The following is a 17,613-nucleotide window of genomic DNA, read 5'->3' as shown; positions in this document are numbered from 1 at the left end:
CCTGTGTAGCTTTTCTCTCTCATCCAACTTTAGTACATTGGTGAATTGTATTTTCTGATACTTTATGCTGAAGAAATAAAAGTGAGTTTCCAACATACTGCACCCTCCAATAGTTGACATAAAAAATCCATGTGAAATTCTGATGCATTTGAACACAATGCCTTAGGATTGAGGGTAGTTGGGAGAGGCAGTGTACAAGCAGAAAAATGGGAGGTTGCTCAGTGTTGAATGTAGAGTCTTACATAAAATTCACTGAAATCAGGGGGAGTCTGTGTGCTGGCTTGGGTAGAATTCAGCCCTTCAGTTTTTTGGTTGTGACTCAGTAAACAGATAAAGATCCACTAGCAATACAATGAAGACAGAAACAGTGTCAGAAATCAAAGACAATAAGGGCCCAGTGATGAAAAATGAAGGATATGTGCATGGTGATGAAGGGGGGGAAGAAGCCATCCACAGTGTCCTCAGCAGACTTTGTGCTACAGTAAATTAGGTTTTGTGTCTTCACATTAATTTTTTCCTTAATGACACTGAGCTTGTTCAAGTAGGAGTGTAAATTTCTTGTGATAGATGCTGATTGTGAATTACTCTTTTCCATTACTCAAAGGTCAACCTGACATTCAAACTAACTGCAATTCATTAGCTATGCCATAAGACTATGGTATTTTAATCTTCCACATCAATTTCCATATGTCATTATTTTGCAGGTTTGAAAGTTGTTCAGTAGTCAAATCTTAATAAAGCTGATTATCTCTTTAGGATGATAATGATTTGAATTTTTTATTTATTTGACTACATATACAGAAACTAAATAAACAATAATGAACTAAGTTTGCAAATGAAAAAATTTAAAGGGGGAAGGGAAACCTGATGTAACAATTGTGACTGGAAAAAAATAGACTGAAGACAATGGCTGGTATGGAGACATGAAGATCTCAAAAGATGGATCAAAAAATGGCACATGGCTAGGAGTATGGAAAGAGAAAAGAGCTATGATTTTCAGCTATGGCTGCAAGGAAACATGAAAGGTGAAACACAAATACATAAATGGGTATGTGCACCAGTCAGTTCCTGGTGGGTAGCTAACAGAACACTTACAAACATTTAATTTTCACATCTTGCATATTTATTGAATAATATAAGCATTTATGTAATAGTTTCACTTCTGCAGCTTAAAAGTAATTTTAACTTTGTTCCTCATGGTAATGAGTGTTAAGGAATCAGACTGTTGCAGGTGCCAACTATCTCCAGTGCAAAGGGAACTGAAGTGTCAAAAGATCATAAGAGGAAACAACTTAAATGATATCTTCCTCAAAGTGTGGGCTTTGTTGTCTGTGCCTGTGAGGTCCTGAATCAAAGCCCACTGAAATCATGGAAAAGGCTGGAAAAGTGAGATAAGAAATAGGAATGAAATAGTGTATGTGCTGAGAGCAAATAGAAAATAACTCAGGAACATCTCATCTTCATGTACTTTAGGGAAATGAATAACTAAGTGTGAATATTGAAGAAAGGAAACATGATTTGGAACAAATGACTCATTTCACACCAGGAGTTCAGCACAGTGCCTTTGCTCTTGCCTGGGTGCACTGAAACCACCTCTAGTGGGAATGACTGGGGATGATTTTGAAGCTTTTACGTGCACACAGAAACACTGTGGAGGGGGGAGGCAGCATCCCAGCCATGCTGATTAATGAACTGGCTGAATAAAAGCAAGCATGCTCCTTGCTTTGCACAGGGAAATGCTCAAGGGGAGACTTTGGAGATGAGAGCTCCAATTGCTCCAGGCAATTCTGGTTTGTGTTCGTCACTATTCAAAAATGTCATAAGAGCTAAGTTTTTATGAGCTAAAGGTTATTGTGTCAAGGCAATTGAGAAGTATGTGAAGTCAGTGCAAGGGTGCTGTGCCCAGCCATTGAATCTGGCTTCCTGTTGATGATTTATCAGCAGGAGCATTTCCTCTGAAGCTCAGAGGAGTGGGAAGGTCTGTGTGTTTGCACAGAGGTGTGGGTTTTCCTTCTCCATCGCATTCAGCGATTCTTTTCTCCCCTCATTTTTCCAGATTGTGTACAAAAGTAGATTTTAAATGAAAGTAGAATGGATGGGAATTTTTGTTAGCTGTTGATTTAAAAGTTTGATGGTCATCTTAATGCCTGGAACCTGACATCTTGGTTTTTACTAGATCTTTAGAGTGAGGTTGCTCTCCAAACCCACCATCAACATGGAAATAATGAGGCTCTGGAGGTTTCCTTCCAGATGGGTTTAACTTGGGTCCTTTGAACTCAGGAGGCACAGGAGCACAGCCTTGTGCACTTAGCCTGGTTTGACATTTTGTGTGGGAGAGGTGCCTTGCTAAATTATCTTCCAGACAAGATTAAATATTTTAATTTTCAGGGATGATTGGGTCTGGGCTTTTGGGACCACCTCTAATTTTAATTAAAAACCAAACCCAAACCACTTTACCAGCAGAAAATGTTAATCTAAAATTATGTGAAGTTAATGTGTGTGGGCTTTATTTTCTAGTTTAAAAATGAAGTGTTATTAATTTTACAGTTCTGCTGTTATATGCTCAGTTTTAGATTCTAGGTTACATGGTTCAGAGTTTTTTTGTTTTGTTTTTTTTTTGAAAAAAAGATTGCACACTTTTTTATTTTAAGAAAAAAGAAGTCAACTTAAACCTGTGTAGTAGAGATCTTCCTCAAGTACCAGCAGTAAGCCTGTAAAACATAGCCATGATCCTTTAATAAGGAACAGTTCTGCTATAATATTGCTTACTGTAGTACACTTCTCTTAGAGGGTGGGCTATCTCTCCATAAGGGAAAGATGATTTTTTAAATGCAAAATACTGTGGTCTTTTTGACCTGAATGGGTAAAAGACCATCTTCTTTGAGCAAGTCGTTTTATCTAGACTTCCTGCAAATGAGTTCATAATCTCCTGATTATTGTTATGGAAAGTAAAGTTCAGAGACTAATTTATCCACAATGAAAATATAATTTCCTGTAATTTTTGGCAGCAAAATTTGTTTTAGGATTGTGCTCTTCTGAAAATTTTAGTGTGGTGACAAAACAAAGATGCAAATGTTTGAGGTTAATACACTCTTTTTCAATGCACATGAACAGAACCTTTAAACAGAAAATGAAACAGTTTCCTGTCCTGATTTATTGAATGAGAATTAACTTTGACAAATCCAGAACCTCAAAGCTTGATTTGACCTTTCCCACATATGTGTGTGTGTTAAATATAAAGTCTATTGTCAAAAGCAATCAGGAAAGGAGTTCCCAAGACTATACAAGTAATTTGGGTAAACAAGGTGAATTATGTAACTAAATTTGTTCATGTTATCATGAATGAGATTATGCCTGATAGACAAGCCCTAAATTATGCATAGATAATATTGTTTATCTATTATGCTTCCCAGACAGAATTTTAAGTGCTTTGCTTTACTACTGCTATTTATAGTGTCTCACTGCAGTGATAATGGCTTTAATGTTATCTAGGTTTGGCCAAATATAGTAATCTCTGTGCTATAAAAGGAGGCTTGAAGTCCTCTGTGAAGGTAAAAAGGTTGGCTTTGTCATTGAAATTCCTTTGATGAACTGTTTCAAGAAGCTTATTTTAGGGCTGACATCCAAGTGCAGTAAAAGTGACAGTTTCCTCTCTTCACCCCTTCACATAATTCTTATGAATCATGTACTTAACAACATTAACCTGTTTTCAGAGTTTCTTAAACTTCTTGACAACTTGAACTAAACCATTTGCAGAAATTAAACAAGCCCATTTGTTTTCAGCTTTTTAAATGGAAAACATTTGTAACTTGTCTTCTGATTTAATGACATTCTAACACCAAAAATTTCTGCCCTTAAAAATGACCAAATAGTTGCACTTTGGCTGAGTGTCAGGTTCAGATCAGCTGTGTCAACTTAACCTCTTCACCTTTTAGGTGTTGTGATGCCTAATTAGTTGTTTATGAAGTTTTTTAAATTCCCAGTTTGAAAGGTTCTATGGAATTGTGAACTATGACATTTGAGGAAAAATTCAACCAAGCAAACGTCTTTTTCTTCCCACTGTCCTCACACACAGGACATCCCTTATTAATGTTTCCTGGTGCTTGGTTTCTTATGCTCTCTAATAAATAAAATTACATTATGAAAGGTATAAATTTCTGACAGTTCTTCCATGGATATTTTCAAATATTACACAATTCCTTATCTCAGCCAAAGTTTGTGTAGCTTTAATTTCTCTGGAAGGCCTCATTGCCAGAAAAGGGCAGGAGCAGTAACTTTTTTAATATTTACTGTATAATCCATCTTCCTCCTTGTCTTCTTTCTGTGGGGAGGCAGGATGAAAATTGATGGTTTCTGTTTTAAAACAAGGAAGAGCAGCATCAAGCAGGAGAAAGGCCAAGAGCCACTTTTACCCTTGTCTTGCATCTTTGCTGCTGCTCTCTGTGCCAGCTGTGAGCTTCGATTTCCTCCCAAGTGTGTTCATGGGCTGCTTGGTTGTTTCTCAGAATCAAGACCTCTCCCTTCTTTTCCTTATTCAAGGCATGTGCCCACAAGCAGTAGAAAGTTATTTTTGCTTGTAGGTGGGGGGTAACTGTGGGTTTCATGTGAGTTCAGAGCATTTAATTGCTGAAACTTCTGGTTGAAGCTGTAGGATGGGAAAAGTGAGTAGGAGGGAAATGAGCCTGCCCACATCTTTCCCCAAATGACAGAAGTGAATTGTATCTAAGCAGGAACTCTCTGTCAAGAGCCAGCCCTTGGGAGTTTCACCTATGCCTGGCAGGTGTGACTCTTTGCTTTTTAATGTTGCAGGTTTTTCTTTTTTCTTTCAAGTTAGCAATAAGCTTTAGGAAGTGCAGAAGTAGGTTTCAGTCGTGGATGAAGGTGAAATACTCTGCTCTTACCACCACTAATCACTTGTCTCTTCCTAATCAATTTTTTGTTTTTGAGAGGAAAAAGTCACTTGTCTTTTGGAGATTGTCATTCACACTAAAATTGACATGTGGAGAAATTCATCTACTTTGCAGCCTTGGTAAACCTGGCTATCCTTTGATACACCTGGCACACCTTTGACCTCAGAGCTGTGCAATAAGTCTGGATGTTAATATTTCAGGGGATGTTTCAACCCAGGATAACTCCCTCTCTATAATAAATGCATTGATGGTTCAGTCATGAAATTTTTTAAGCCAAAAAATACAGCAGTTTTATATATTTTAGCAAATCTACCTCTTTTTGCATGTGCACAGAACTCTTTAAGAACAAATAATACATGCTCTAAAGTGTTGAAGTATTCATTTGCTCTGTGATCTTCCTCTTTGAACTGATAGATTGTGATCTTGGTCCCTGCTGGGAGCCCCTGGTGTCTTCAGGGGCATGAGGGAGCCTTGTACCCTCTGAAGAACAAAACAGATAAATAAGAGGCTGCAGGGCACCCTGCTGGAGGCACTCCCTAAACACGTGTGCTGGAATAAAGACAACATCCCAAAAGTGCAGCCTGCCAGGTGACTGCAGATCTGCAGCCACCAGCAAGCCATCAGCAATTAGGAAGGGCCTGTGATGTATAATTCACACCCTGCTATTCTGAGTTTACACAAGGGCCTGTGAAGTTCACAGGGTGGTGGATTGAAGAGTGTTAGATGTTTTAATGATGAAATACTGTGAAGAGTAATTTGGAGAGAATAATGAAGGTGCCTGTAGAAGTTTACAGAGTAGAATTTTAACTCATCAGGGTTATTTGGATTCTCTTTTTTCTTCAATAGTACTATGAATAAATTAATTTTTAAAAGTGTAAGTATGATTGCTGATTGGTCTGATAAAAGCAAATGTATAGAATTTATAGTTAAAAAAAAAAGCATCAAATAATGTTTATTCAACAAATTCACGCCCAGTCCACTGTAATCTGGAGTAACCTTGGCAAGAAAAATTGAGGATTCTCTCAAAAAACTTTTCTTTTGTGAAGACTTGCTTTTGCAGAGTTGCTTTTCTCCTGTAAAGACTTCGTGAGATTTCAGTTGATGAACTGCTTTGTCATGTAATTAACATGCAAAGTGGTTTTAAGAACATTGAGTTTATGTAACATTTGAAGAGGTTTTTATTAAAATCATCATCCCACCTTTTTGCTTCCTCCCTAGATAATAATGACTGAAAAGCAAAAATTAGTTAAACTTTTTATTCTGTAATGCAGGGAACTTTGCAAAAGTATTTGAAGCTGTCTTACAGAAGCTATAAAACAGAGGCACAGTTTTGAATGGGGATGGATTAACTTCTCTTGTTTTATACTATATTTATATCCCTCAACAATTGCTGCTAATTTGTGCATCTGTTCCTACTGGTGTATATATAATGTTGACACTGGATAAATAATGAAGAAGAGACAAAAGCTGAAACCAATTAGTGGGGAAGAGCTCTAGAGTGGTCTGGCATCCTGTGACTCAAGTTAGTACCATTGCTAACTTAGTCTATGTCCTTCAGTAAGTGAAGGTCATTGCGTAGTTTCTAAACTTTCTCTTTTTCATTAACTTTGCTTTATACTAAGTGGTGAAAAAGTTGGGGAGAGGTTGGTAGTGACTGTGCAGTCTGCATAATTCCACAAGTGGAGCTTTTGTAAGAAACCAAGCTAAGAACAGGTCACACACAACAGAGCTGACAGAAATGAGGAGCACCAGAGACTGCACAAAACAGCAAAGGAGGCAAAAGACCAAAGATTTGATTCATTTCATCACACATATCCCATGGACATGGCATTGCCCTTGTGGAATGATAGAATGCTCTTTTTAGGAAACTGAGATTTTTCTATGCCCATTTGTGTTTCTGTTACAAAGCCCAAGAAGGATGCACACAATTTAAAATGGTGGGAATAAGGATTTGTAAAACTGTAGATTCTGGGAACTTGCAAGTTTGAGATAGCTCTCAGAGACTGGGAGGTGTCTGTGTAATGCTATTTAAAAAGCAACCAAAACATAGCAATAGAGGTGTTATCTTCCTTGATACCATGACCAGCAGAGCTCTTTGTGGTTGCTGTGTGTGATTTTGGCTCTCAAAGGCACTGGGAATATCTAAGGGCATTCTTAACCAGTAACCATGTCCTTTTTTGGAATCAACCTCCTCAACTGATGCCTTAAATATACAGGAGGATCATCAACATTCAAAATCAACTTCCACATTCAATAGCTGTACAAAATATCTGGAAGCATGACCTGCCCTCTCACATGAAGAGGAAGGTGCACGTGGGAATTTTTCCAGCAGAGTTACAGTAATGACAGTTTGATCCACCATGTCAGCTCATTGTTTTGGTGTTTTTGATGGTGATTTGGGTAAGTTTTTTACTTTAGGCATGATTCTTTGCAGTGTGATCATACACTGGCTCCATTCCTGCTCACTGTGGGGAATGCTGCTAACAGAGAGTTACTAGGACAACCCTCCTTCTTCTCACAACTACTTAATTTCTGTTATCTCCAAGGCCTGGCAGACCCATTCACAGTGCTGAATGAAGCAGCAATTCAGAGAGGTGCTTTGTAACTCCCTGAACCATGAAGGGACTGAGAGAACCTGTGTCACAGAGCTGATGGGATATTAGAGGGGGAGAGAGAGCAAAAAATATGGGAAAGGAAAAAAAAACCTTGGAGAGAAAGGAGCAAATTTACCAATTGTTAGCATGTCTGGAGGCAAAGAGAAGTGAAAACCAGATGCAAGCAGGTGTAGGTAGTGGACAGTTCTGTGCCACAGCAGTGCTGGTGGAGAGCCTTCATCCCCAGGAACTGCACACCAATGCACCACTGCTTTGTGCCTTGGCTGTTTCCAAAGAATGAGCTAATAAGAATCAATTTGTAGAACAAAACAAACAAAACTTTGGCTTCTACTCAGGGGAACTTGAGCAATTGCAGTTACAGATCAGGCTTCAACAAATGCCAAGAGCTGATCCATAAAAGTATAATTATTCTGTTTCATTTGGAACCTTTTGTTCTGGATTGCATTCAAAACTACTGTAAGCCCCTTTGTGAGATTAATTTCCTTTCCAGGCAAGAGAAAAAGAGGCCTTTTCATTTAATAGTTCTACTTTGTTTCAATTAAAAATGAGAAAAATCTCATATCCTTGCCTTTCTTTCCAAAGATTTTTCCCGTAGAATAGTGGCCATCAGGTCAAAGTTTAGGATGACAGGTGTCATGCAGAGACAAAGTTGTGTTACAGAGTGTAAATTGTAAGTGGTATTCTGCTCTTACTATCCAGTACTGTTTATAATTTTCAGCTGCAAACTGAGTAAAATTTTGTTGTTGAAATTGGAACTGATCACAAATTTCTTGCATAGCCCAGGGACATTGAAATTGCAGGTGTGGCTTACCTGCTGAGCTGCTTTCCCTTGAAACTATGCAAAGGGGGAAGAAGTAAACTGAAAATGGTATTTTGTCTGAAAAGCTAAAACCTGAGATGGACAGTGAGTTCTTTAATTTCACACACACACACACACACACACACACACACACACACACACACTCACTCTGTGCTGGGTATTTCTCGTGTACCTGCAGGGAGCTGCTGAGCCAAAGGGACATCCCTCTGTTCCTCCAAAATGGAAACTCAGGGAATTCATTGATTCAGCTGACATTCCATGTGGCAGAAAGTACAGCACAAAGGTAGCAAGGGCCTGAAGAGGCACAAGTGATGAGGCATCATCAGGGGCACAGAGGCTCAACCCACGTGCCAGGATAGGTTGTCTGAATTCAGTTTTCCCATGTGCCAGAGGGCATTTGAGGCCACATCTCCTAGGAGGGGCCATAAATGAAGAAGGCATCCTCATTCTCTTTTGTTTATTCTGTTCCATTTTTTTAATATAAAAGAATCAAACCCCAGAGCAGCAGCTTGAATCCCACTGTCCCATGTCACAGTGTGCACCATAATCAGCAGGGCAGAGCGGAGGGCTCGCTGCCTCTGCCTCTAATTATTCTGAGTATTTTATATGTAATGAGCAGCTGCAGCATGAGGTCCTGAGGGCACCCCTGTTCCCAATCCAAAATAGCCACTTGTCCAGTTCAGGCTGGATTCAGGCAGAGGGAAAATTAGATTCATGTTTTCTCACATCTTGAGTAAAGGATCTTAGGATATGGTTTTCCTGCTTTCAATTTTGCTCCTTTGTACTTACAAATAGCAGGCATTTGCAAAATACTATGGAATCAAGGATACAAATTTCTGTGTATGTTTCTGTATCTTAAAGATATACCCATTTTTTGTGTCGGGCCAGTGGTATTTTAGCTGGTAGGAATCTTGGTTCCCAGGAAAGATTTGGCTACAGTCATGTAGATGACAGCACGGATGGGGGAGGGATTTTCTCAAATGCTGGACACAGGCTGTTTCTTATTGTGGCTGCTGACTTAATCTGAGCCCTGTCTATATTTCTTAATTCAAACAAATAACAACCAAAGAAATAAATTAAATTACAGTCAAGTATTCCTGTAAGGTGCAATCAAGAGGCTCAAACTGAAGTGAAAAATTACTTGCCAGGGTTTCCAGCCCTGGTGGTCTTCGATTAACCACAGCATGTCCTAAGTAGCCAGAAGGTGCAGAAGCCAAGGGGATCCTGGGGATGATTTGCTTTTGGCTTTGACTGCTGTTAACTTATTTTCTGGTTCTGTTTACAAGGATTCTGGTGACTGGATGTTGTTAGCAGGATTTTTTTTTCAGTTGCATAAGGATTGAGAAAACAGTATCTGTCTGACTCTTCCACAGTGAATGGCTTTCAAGTTAAGCCATGGCTGCAGTTATTGTGCTCTAGCTGTGACACTATAAATAAAGTTATTAACAGCAATATGTAAATGGGTTTCTATTTTTGTTCCCTGTATTGTTTGCAAAATCTAGGGCAGTTATTCAGTAAGAATCATCTGCTGTTTAGCACTGAGCCTACCAGCATTTGATGATGTGTGGGCTGCTGTGCTTTCCCCCCCACCTCTTTCTTTCTTTCTTTGCAGTGGCTATTAGAATCCAGCACTTCTGCAAGTTTGTTTATTGTGGTGTATAAGAAATAGAGTAGCTGTGCTAAGCATTTTCAGGCTTCTGGAGAGTGGCCTGGTCTGTAATAGGGAATCATCTCCTGGTATGTGAACTACAGCAGCATTTAACCCAGCCATACAAACACCAAATACCACAGTTGCCATTTGCCTTAGTGAGCATCTTGCAAATCCCAGGCTGTTCAAAGATCTTTACAGTTTGTGTTCCTTCAGCATGCTCTGTTTCCTTCTGCTGCCCTCTGCACTGCTCCAGATCTGCCTGACAGCCCCAGGCCCTGCTCACACTGGGAGCTTGTACCACATCAATTCCTGCAGCCACAGCACAGACCCTGGGGAGAACACGGCTGTGTTGTCTGACAAACACTTTACCACAGTCATGGCTACTATCTGGAAGAGTAAATCATTCTAATGCAAGGCATCTGTTGGAAACCTCCTTGTATCAGTGCTAGGGACAGGATCAGTGTGGCTGTTAACATGAATACTCTAAAAGACATTTCACTTGAGGCAGTTTGTTCAAACTCCTTCCTTCTCTGCAAGTGAATTCAGCTCTGGATTCCCCAAATCTCCAACAGGGAGAGTCCCAACCTGTCTGTCCTGTGACTCATTAGCCACAATTTTACTGCCAGCTGAGTTAGACTTCACATGGGCACGTGTCCTCCCTGGCACTTAAATTCCATTTCATGCAGTTTTGTGAAAACCAAAATTGCTGCTGCTGTGGTGGCATAGAGAGTAAACAGAAATTAGCTAGACTGGTTTTGCATAGATGTAGGAAGAAACAGCAACTTTCCTCTTATTTTTTTGCTGTGAGACACATTACCATATTATATGTCTTAAGTGGTCTCCAAGGTGGCTTTCTGTGCTATAGAAAAGATCTGGTCAGACTCTTGATTTTATTGATATTAGTACACTGGTAAACTAATAGCTGTTTGCAGGAACTACATTTGGTGATAATATTTTGTGAATATTGAGAGTAGCAAGCAAATGGCTTAGTGAAATATCTTAATGCATTAACACAGAAATTAAATTTTCCAATAGAAAATGCAAGAGAAAAGCCATTTATTTATATGCAGATCTATTATTCTGGTGGTGGCAATTACAGTAATTCTCCTGAAATCAAGTTAAAATTATATGTCTGCTTCATTAGGAGAAGAAACCACTGATTGTAAAAATCAGGGGAGGTTTAGGGGAAAGTTAATATGCACATATGCAGTGAGCAGACCTGCCATCACCATGGGTCCTGCTCCAGTATGTCAGGAGTAGGGTTTGTGTGGATGTTTCCTGGACTTTGGAGGCAGAGATTCCATTTCTGCTTTGCCAGGTTTTTCCTATACCACCTTGAGCATCTTTATGTGTTTTATCTGTATACCATACTGCTGTCTCTAGAAAACAGTGTGTTGTTGCTTTTCTAGCACCAATGACATTTTAACAGTTGCTAAATGTCACTGCTTACTCTCTATGAAATCATGGAAATATGTCAAGTATTTTGGAATATGAGATACGTTAGAGGCTGAAGAGGTGCATGGAATTTCATATTCCCTGTTCAAGGACCATCTTTGCATATACACTAACTTTCCTTAGGCAGTACCTGACCTGAACTGCCTTCTGAGGAGGAGTGGTTTTACTGCTGATACCAGTTGAACAGAATTTCATTATATTTACCTTGTTTCTCCATGGAAGCTGGAGTCTTCTGTGTCACCAAAGGGAACCAAAGATAGATATCCATCCAAGTGCCACTGGTCAATTCAGATATGATGGTAGGTGACATCTTAAAAAGGAAAAAAAAAATTAATGTTAAATTATAGCCCTTGTAAAGTTGGGAGACTTTAGTTTTGAGTTGAGGGTATCTATTCACTACTGGTTCTTATCAGGTAAGGAAAATTAATGCAGTGTACAACAACCAGATAACAAGTTCAATTTCCTGCAGGATTTTTTCCTTTTCATTTGATTCTGACATTGCAGCCAATTTCGCCTGTCATTGAAAACATGAATGTGGTTTATTATTAAATTTAGTATCAGGTTTGTTTATTAATCAAATAGCATTGATCCCTCAGTTAATGAGCTGTACCATTTTCTTTGGACAGCCATTTTTACTTTCAAAATACCTGGAGTAGAATTATGTCTTCATTTTACAGTTCCTCTCCACTGATATTCATTGGTGTTTCTCAGAAAAGTGATGATTATAAAGTGTGCACAGTTAAGTGTCTCTAAATGCTTTGTGCCTATTTCTCTTTACAGTTTCATCAGTATAATTTTAAAAACACAACTGCCCAGCTACATTTAAATGTGTAGAAGCGAGGGGGCAGTGAGTCCACTCATGCTGACTGTCCCAAAAAGGGCAAGAGGACTCAAGTTCATGTTCAGTTTTCCCACCAAGTGGCCACTTTGTATTATTGATCTAATAAGATACCAATGGAAATCAGGTGCACAGAATATCACATCACTTGTCCCTTCTCAGCTGATCCATTGGGATCTGTGTAATTTGCTTCCTACCCACTTTGGGAAAGGCTCCTCAATGTTTTTAATTATGACATTTATATACTAATGTAATGTGTTCATTATATAGTGACTTTCCAGAGGGAAAGCCCTGACTTGCTGAAATGACAAAGTGAATAAATCCCAAAAGGACAGGACCCTGGGAAAGCTGGGGGAAGAGCAGAGGAGTAAGGTTAGGCTGAAGTGATGGCTGCATGCAGAATTACTGCAGCTTTTTGGTTAGGGAGTACAAAAGCATCATTGTTTGACTGGATATCCATGATACAAGAAGAACAGGCTGAAGGCAGTTTTCACAGCTATGAGGAGCTCATTCTTTCTCTATCAAATACAAAGACCTGAGCAATATGTAACAGAAAGCATCACAAACCTGATTAGAGGCAATTTCATCTCTATGCCATGTGCCTGAGCCAGGATATACTTGTGAAACTGTTAACTGTGACAAAACATATTACTCTCTTGCCTTCTCTGACAACCAATTGCTGGCACAGGTTTTTTGCAACAGGTTTTCTTTTGCTGTAATGCTTAAATTTGTAGTTGTTTTCTCTTTCCTACCATGCTGTATCTATAGCTTCAGTCAATTTTTCAAGGTAATGTCTCAAATAGAAGACAGGAGGGATTAGTGCCATCCTGCCCTGAACAGAACTACAGCTGTGTTGGTCCCTTTTTTCAGAATTCTCTTAGCTCTGTTGTCCTACTTACTGGTTTACAGCAGGATTTTGATAGCAGAGATTGCTCTAATTCCAGAAAACAGACTGCAGGAATGCTCAAAGGAAAAAGCACAGGTGAAGTTTGAAAACCAGAATATGGCTTTTCCTTTCTGTTTTACATGCAGTTCTATATTTCAGGCTGTCTTGTGGAACAGAAATGAATTTGAGATTTATTTTGGTGTGGTTGGATTCAGCTCTAGTTTGGACAGACCTGCCAGCTCTTTTTTATTGGTCAGGCAGAGATGGGTGTGTTTGGGCTTGCTCAGAGCCACAGCAAAGGCACATTTGGGGTCAACTCTGTGCATGGTTCCTTCCTGCAAAAGGACCTGTCCTTCAACTTTGCCCTCTTAAACTTCCTGGGAGATGGAATGGATTTGGCATCTTTGCATTTACATGGTTTTTAACCCGTTTTAAAAAAAAAAATTGGAAAAAAATGGCATTTCCGTCAGTCCCTTCTTAGATAAATGAAAAAGATAAATGATACATTTCCTCCTTCTTAATAACACAAGGTCTTATTTAGAATGGTTGGATCTCTTTTTTAGGTTTGACAGACAGCTGGCAATAATGGAGGATGAAAATTCCTTTCACTCATCTCAAAGCCATCTATAGTGTGTCACACCTATGGTTTGGCTGGTAGCCACTGCATATCTATTTTTATTTAGTTTTGCCTTCTGCAAGTAGTTTTTTTTCCCAAAAGACTATTTATTACTGCTGTTTCCAGTGAAAAATCAATCTGGTTAAATATAGTCTGCTGAAATAAGAAAATCTTGTAACTCAAAATGTTTAGAAGGAGAGGATAGCAAGTTTTTATTTTTTAAAATAAAAAAGGGAATACTGATGTTGCCTAGCTATAGCTAAGTTCCAGTAACTGGGGATGCTACTCATCCTTGTAAACTGCAAACCTAGGGAGGTCATGGAAAAACTTTTTTTTTTTGCATGACTGGTGTATTTTCCTCCTTCTGGTTAATGATTTCAGGATCTAAATTTCTTCTCATTTCCTGGACTGTCAGTGAGGACAGCCCACAGGCACTGAGGTGAGGAGCATGGTGCCCTTCCCATGGGACACTCCCTGCACTGCTAATGCAGACAGAGCTGCAGCCACAAATGTGGATTTTGCACTGGAGATGTGCCTGTCCCAGATGTGCCACTCAGGCACTTCTGACCTCCTGAACACTCACCTGAGAGCAAACGTGGGAAAATCAGGTCAAAGCAGGGCTCTGCAGTTTGTGTCTCTGCAATGACCTGGCTGTCATCATGCAGTGGCTGTGGATGGCAGTCTGCACGTTGCCACCAGTGTCTCCCAGAGCCATCTGGCCTCCTGCTTCTTTGTTGGTTTTTGCTGTCTCCAGGTTCACTTGGTATGGCCTTGCAGAGTGAAATTCTCAAATATGGCATGTGGGTTTGGTTTACATTTTTGGCAGCTTTAAAAGAGAGATGGGAGAGAGGCTCTCTGCCTTTTGTTGTAAAGAAAAAGGTGAAAAGGCTCGCGGTTTTCCAGGGTTTTGTAGGGGGGTTTTGTGTATTTCCTCCTATTTTCCATTTTTCTCTCTCTCTTGCCAGTCCCCTTTGCTTATCACAACATTTGTGTACATCTGTGCCTTCTCACCCTCCTGAGCAAGTGGCAGCCAGCATGGCCAATCTCAAAATGAGCCATGGTGCCAGACTGAGTCCTCCTTTCCAAGGGGGAGCTGTGCCAGCTCAGGTGTCACAGCATGCTAGGGCTCATTTGAAACAATAGGTGATTTTCCAATACTTAATGGATCTTCTCTGAAATGACCATATAAGTTTAGGATAGAGTGTGTATCTTTTGAATGTTATGTTTGCTTTTTTCCCATGACTGTAGGAAAAGGAAAAATTTTAACCTCTGGTCTGTCTGGTGTCCTGCTGCTCTGGAGAACATTTTTTGCATCGCTTAGGCTGTGTCTTTAGCCTGTCACATAGATATCCCTAGATTTCAAAGCTGACGTGCTGTTGAGACCTGAGATAGCCCAGAAGCAGCTTGCTGGACTGGTCACTGGGCTGTCACTGAGCACAGTGACCTGTGTGGGCCACTTCACCCTCCCTAGGTGGGCTTTGCTGCCCTTGCCCACGTTAGCGCTGCTTTTCCCAGACACGCTGCCACCTCACCATGGTCACTGCTGTGAACTTCTCCTCAGCTTGTTCTCTTTGTCCTTTTGTTGTTTCTTCTATCAAATTCAGCAGAGAAAGAGCACGATGAGTTTTCAGTGTTTCTGCAAGCTGGAATCCTATTTTGGTCATAGGGTGAGTAGAAGACACAGATGATCTCCGTGCCATCCCATCCCCAAGCAGCTATAGCTAGGAAGGAGAGATTGGATGAATCCTGATGTCTGGTCTATTCCAGGAACTTCTAGATAAACTTTACACTATGTTTATGGCACTGGAGCTGGAAAATAATTTTGGACTTACAGTGCTGGATGGGAACTGGCTTTTAAACAGACGAGCAAGTGCAAAAATTGACTCATCCATCAAAATGCTGAAGAGATGCTTCCACCTTGGAAATATTCAAAAGACATCTGAGCATTGCCTTGGGTAACCATCTCCAGGTGGCCCTACTTGATGACCTCTGGAGGTCCCTTCCAACATCAACATTACTGTGGTTCTCTGAAAGCCTACTTCAGTGTTAAGAGCTTTTATCATGACACATTAACTCTTTCTTCTCTTGTAGATAGTGTTCATTGTGGTAAAACACCATGGCCTTAGTTCAGATCCAGTCAAAAGCACTTTGCAGTTATTATAAGCCATTAAAACTCACAGAGTCTGGGCTTTTGTTCTGTTTCCCATGCAGTGCCTGTGGTGTTTGGTTTCCAGCAACACATGGTGTTTATATTCATGACTGGCATTACCGTTGTGATGGTGATAGGGTTTGTGTTTCTTGCCTTGCTTGATTTATGTTGTGGCTGGCGTGCATAGCACGCACATGGCTTGAAATAGAACATGACTGTGGGTTTTTTTGTTTTTACATTAGAAGCACTCATGATTTAATTTAGGATTTTGAATAATCCTGCATTTGCAAGGAAACCTGTGTCGTGTCCCTTCTTTGATAACTGCATTAGCTTCAGACATTTGAGTCTGCACTTCAAAATCATTCTCTGTAGATGTGTGTGGTTTTTAAACATCTCGTGGTTCCCTGCTTCCCACCTTGTCCTTAGCTCCTCTTACTTCTTATGTTCTTTGCTTTCTGCCAAATCTCTTCCCTTCCTGCACACTTGCAAATAAAGTTCTCCTTTACCATCTTTTGCCATCCCAAAGATCCTGTGATGCTTCTGCCTCACGGTGCATCAGTAGTGCAAGGATGGCCTGACTTACAGGAGATAGTTTTAAAGGACCTGCAGTGTAGGACTCCAGGTGCAGGGGGATGGACTTGAGCTCATCTCTGGGATATTGTACTGAGCTCCTGCTGGTTCCAGAGCTGTTGTACAGGTGTATCTTAACTGTTGTGTGAATGCATCACAGACCACAAAATGGGAAAGCTGAACTCAGCAGGCTGGGAATTTTCTCCTCTTTTCTCTGCACTCTAGCTGTGCCTCCCTCCATTTCAGCTCAGTCTGCCTTTGCAGCTCTCTGTGCACAAAAGCCCAGACATCCTGCTCATGGAGGCCATGCAGTCCACTGTGACCTGGTGGTTTTGGGAAAGAGCCAAGCTCAGGCAGAGGCTGGCATCCCCGTGGCAGCAGCAGCTGGAGCTGTGAGCCCAACCTGCCCTGTACTGCCCTTCAGGAATGGTAGAATCCATGGAGCCAGCAGCTATGGGGTGTTCCAGTCCCTGTATCCACTTTTCTGTTCCCCTGCCTGGAGCTTGGGCAAGACCAGGCAGGTGTTAGGCTGGTCCCTAAGGAGAGGGGAGGATGGCAGGATCTGCCATCAGGCTCTTTGTCATCCTTTTTTGCTGTCAGTATCATGAGCAACATAGGGCTGCAGGCACAAAACTGAGCTTGTCATGTACAGCTATGAAATCTTGAGCCAGTCCTTGCTGGAAATAGGAACTGAAATAGGAGTTTAGGAAAGTATTCACCTCTACCCTAAAACACAATTAGTGGTACTTTTCAACCAAAATAAAACAGAAAGAATTTTAAAAGACATATAAAATTAATGATAACTCCTCTTTTCTTCTCTGTCTTTCCCAGAAATAAACCATTTTCTGTGTTTTTTGAGGTCAACCCTGGTTACTGCTGGACAAAACCCAATCAGATGGTAAATCTGAAGACAGTGATGGAGTGGAAAATATATCAAGAGCTCTGAAACCATTACAACATTTTAATTACATGCTATACTGGTTTTTCCACAAAGCAGAAGCCTCCTAGATGAGGGGACTGGGACTCAGGGCTGATAATAGTTGCTGATGCCCAGGCTGCAGATTGTGTGGTCAATCCCTTCTAATCGCTTCAGCTAATAGTAC

General features: G+C 40.4%; 1 protein-coding gene across 1 annotated transcript in view; it reads left to right on the top strand.

The window, feature by feature from the left end:
• ADCY5 (adenylate cyclase 5) overlaps nt 1–17,613 on the top strand; it is a 200,060-nt gene that overhangs the window by 124,052 nt on the left and 58,395 nt on the right. The gene's annotated exons all lie outside the window — the stretch shown is intronic.

This window comes from Erithacus rubecula (assembly GCF_903797595.1).
Source record: "Erithacus rubecula genome assembly, chromosome: 8".
Lineage (NCBI taxonomy): Eukaryota > Metazoa > Chordata > Aves > Passeriformes > Muscicapidae > Erithacus > Erithacus rubecula.
This window is presented reverse-complemented; position numbering and strand designations above follow the sequence as displayed.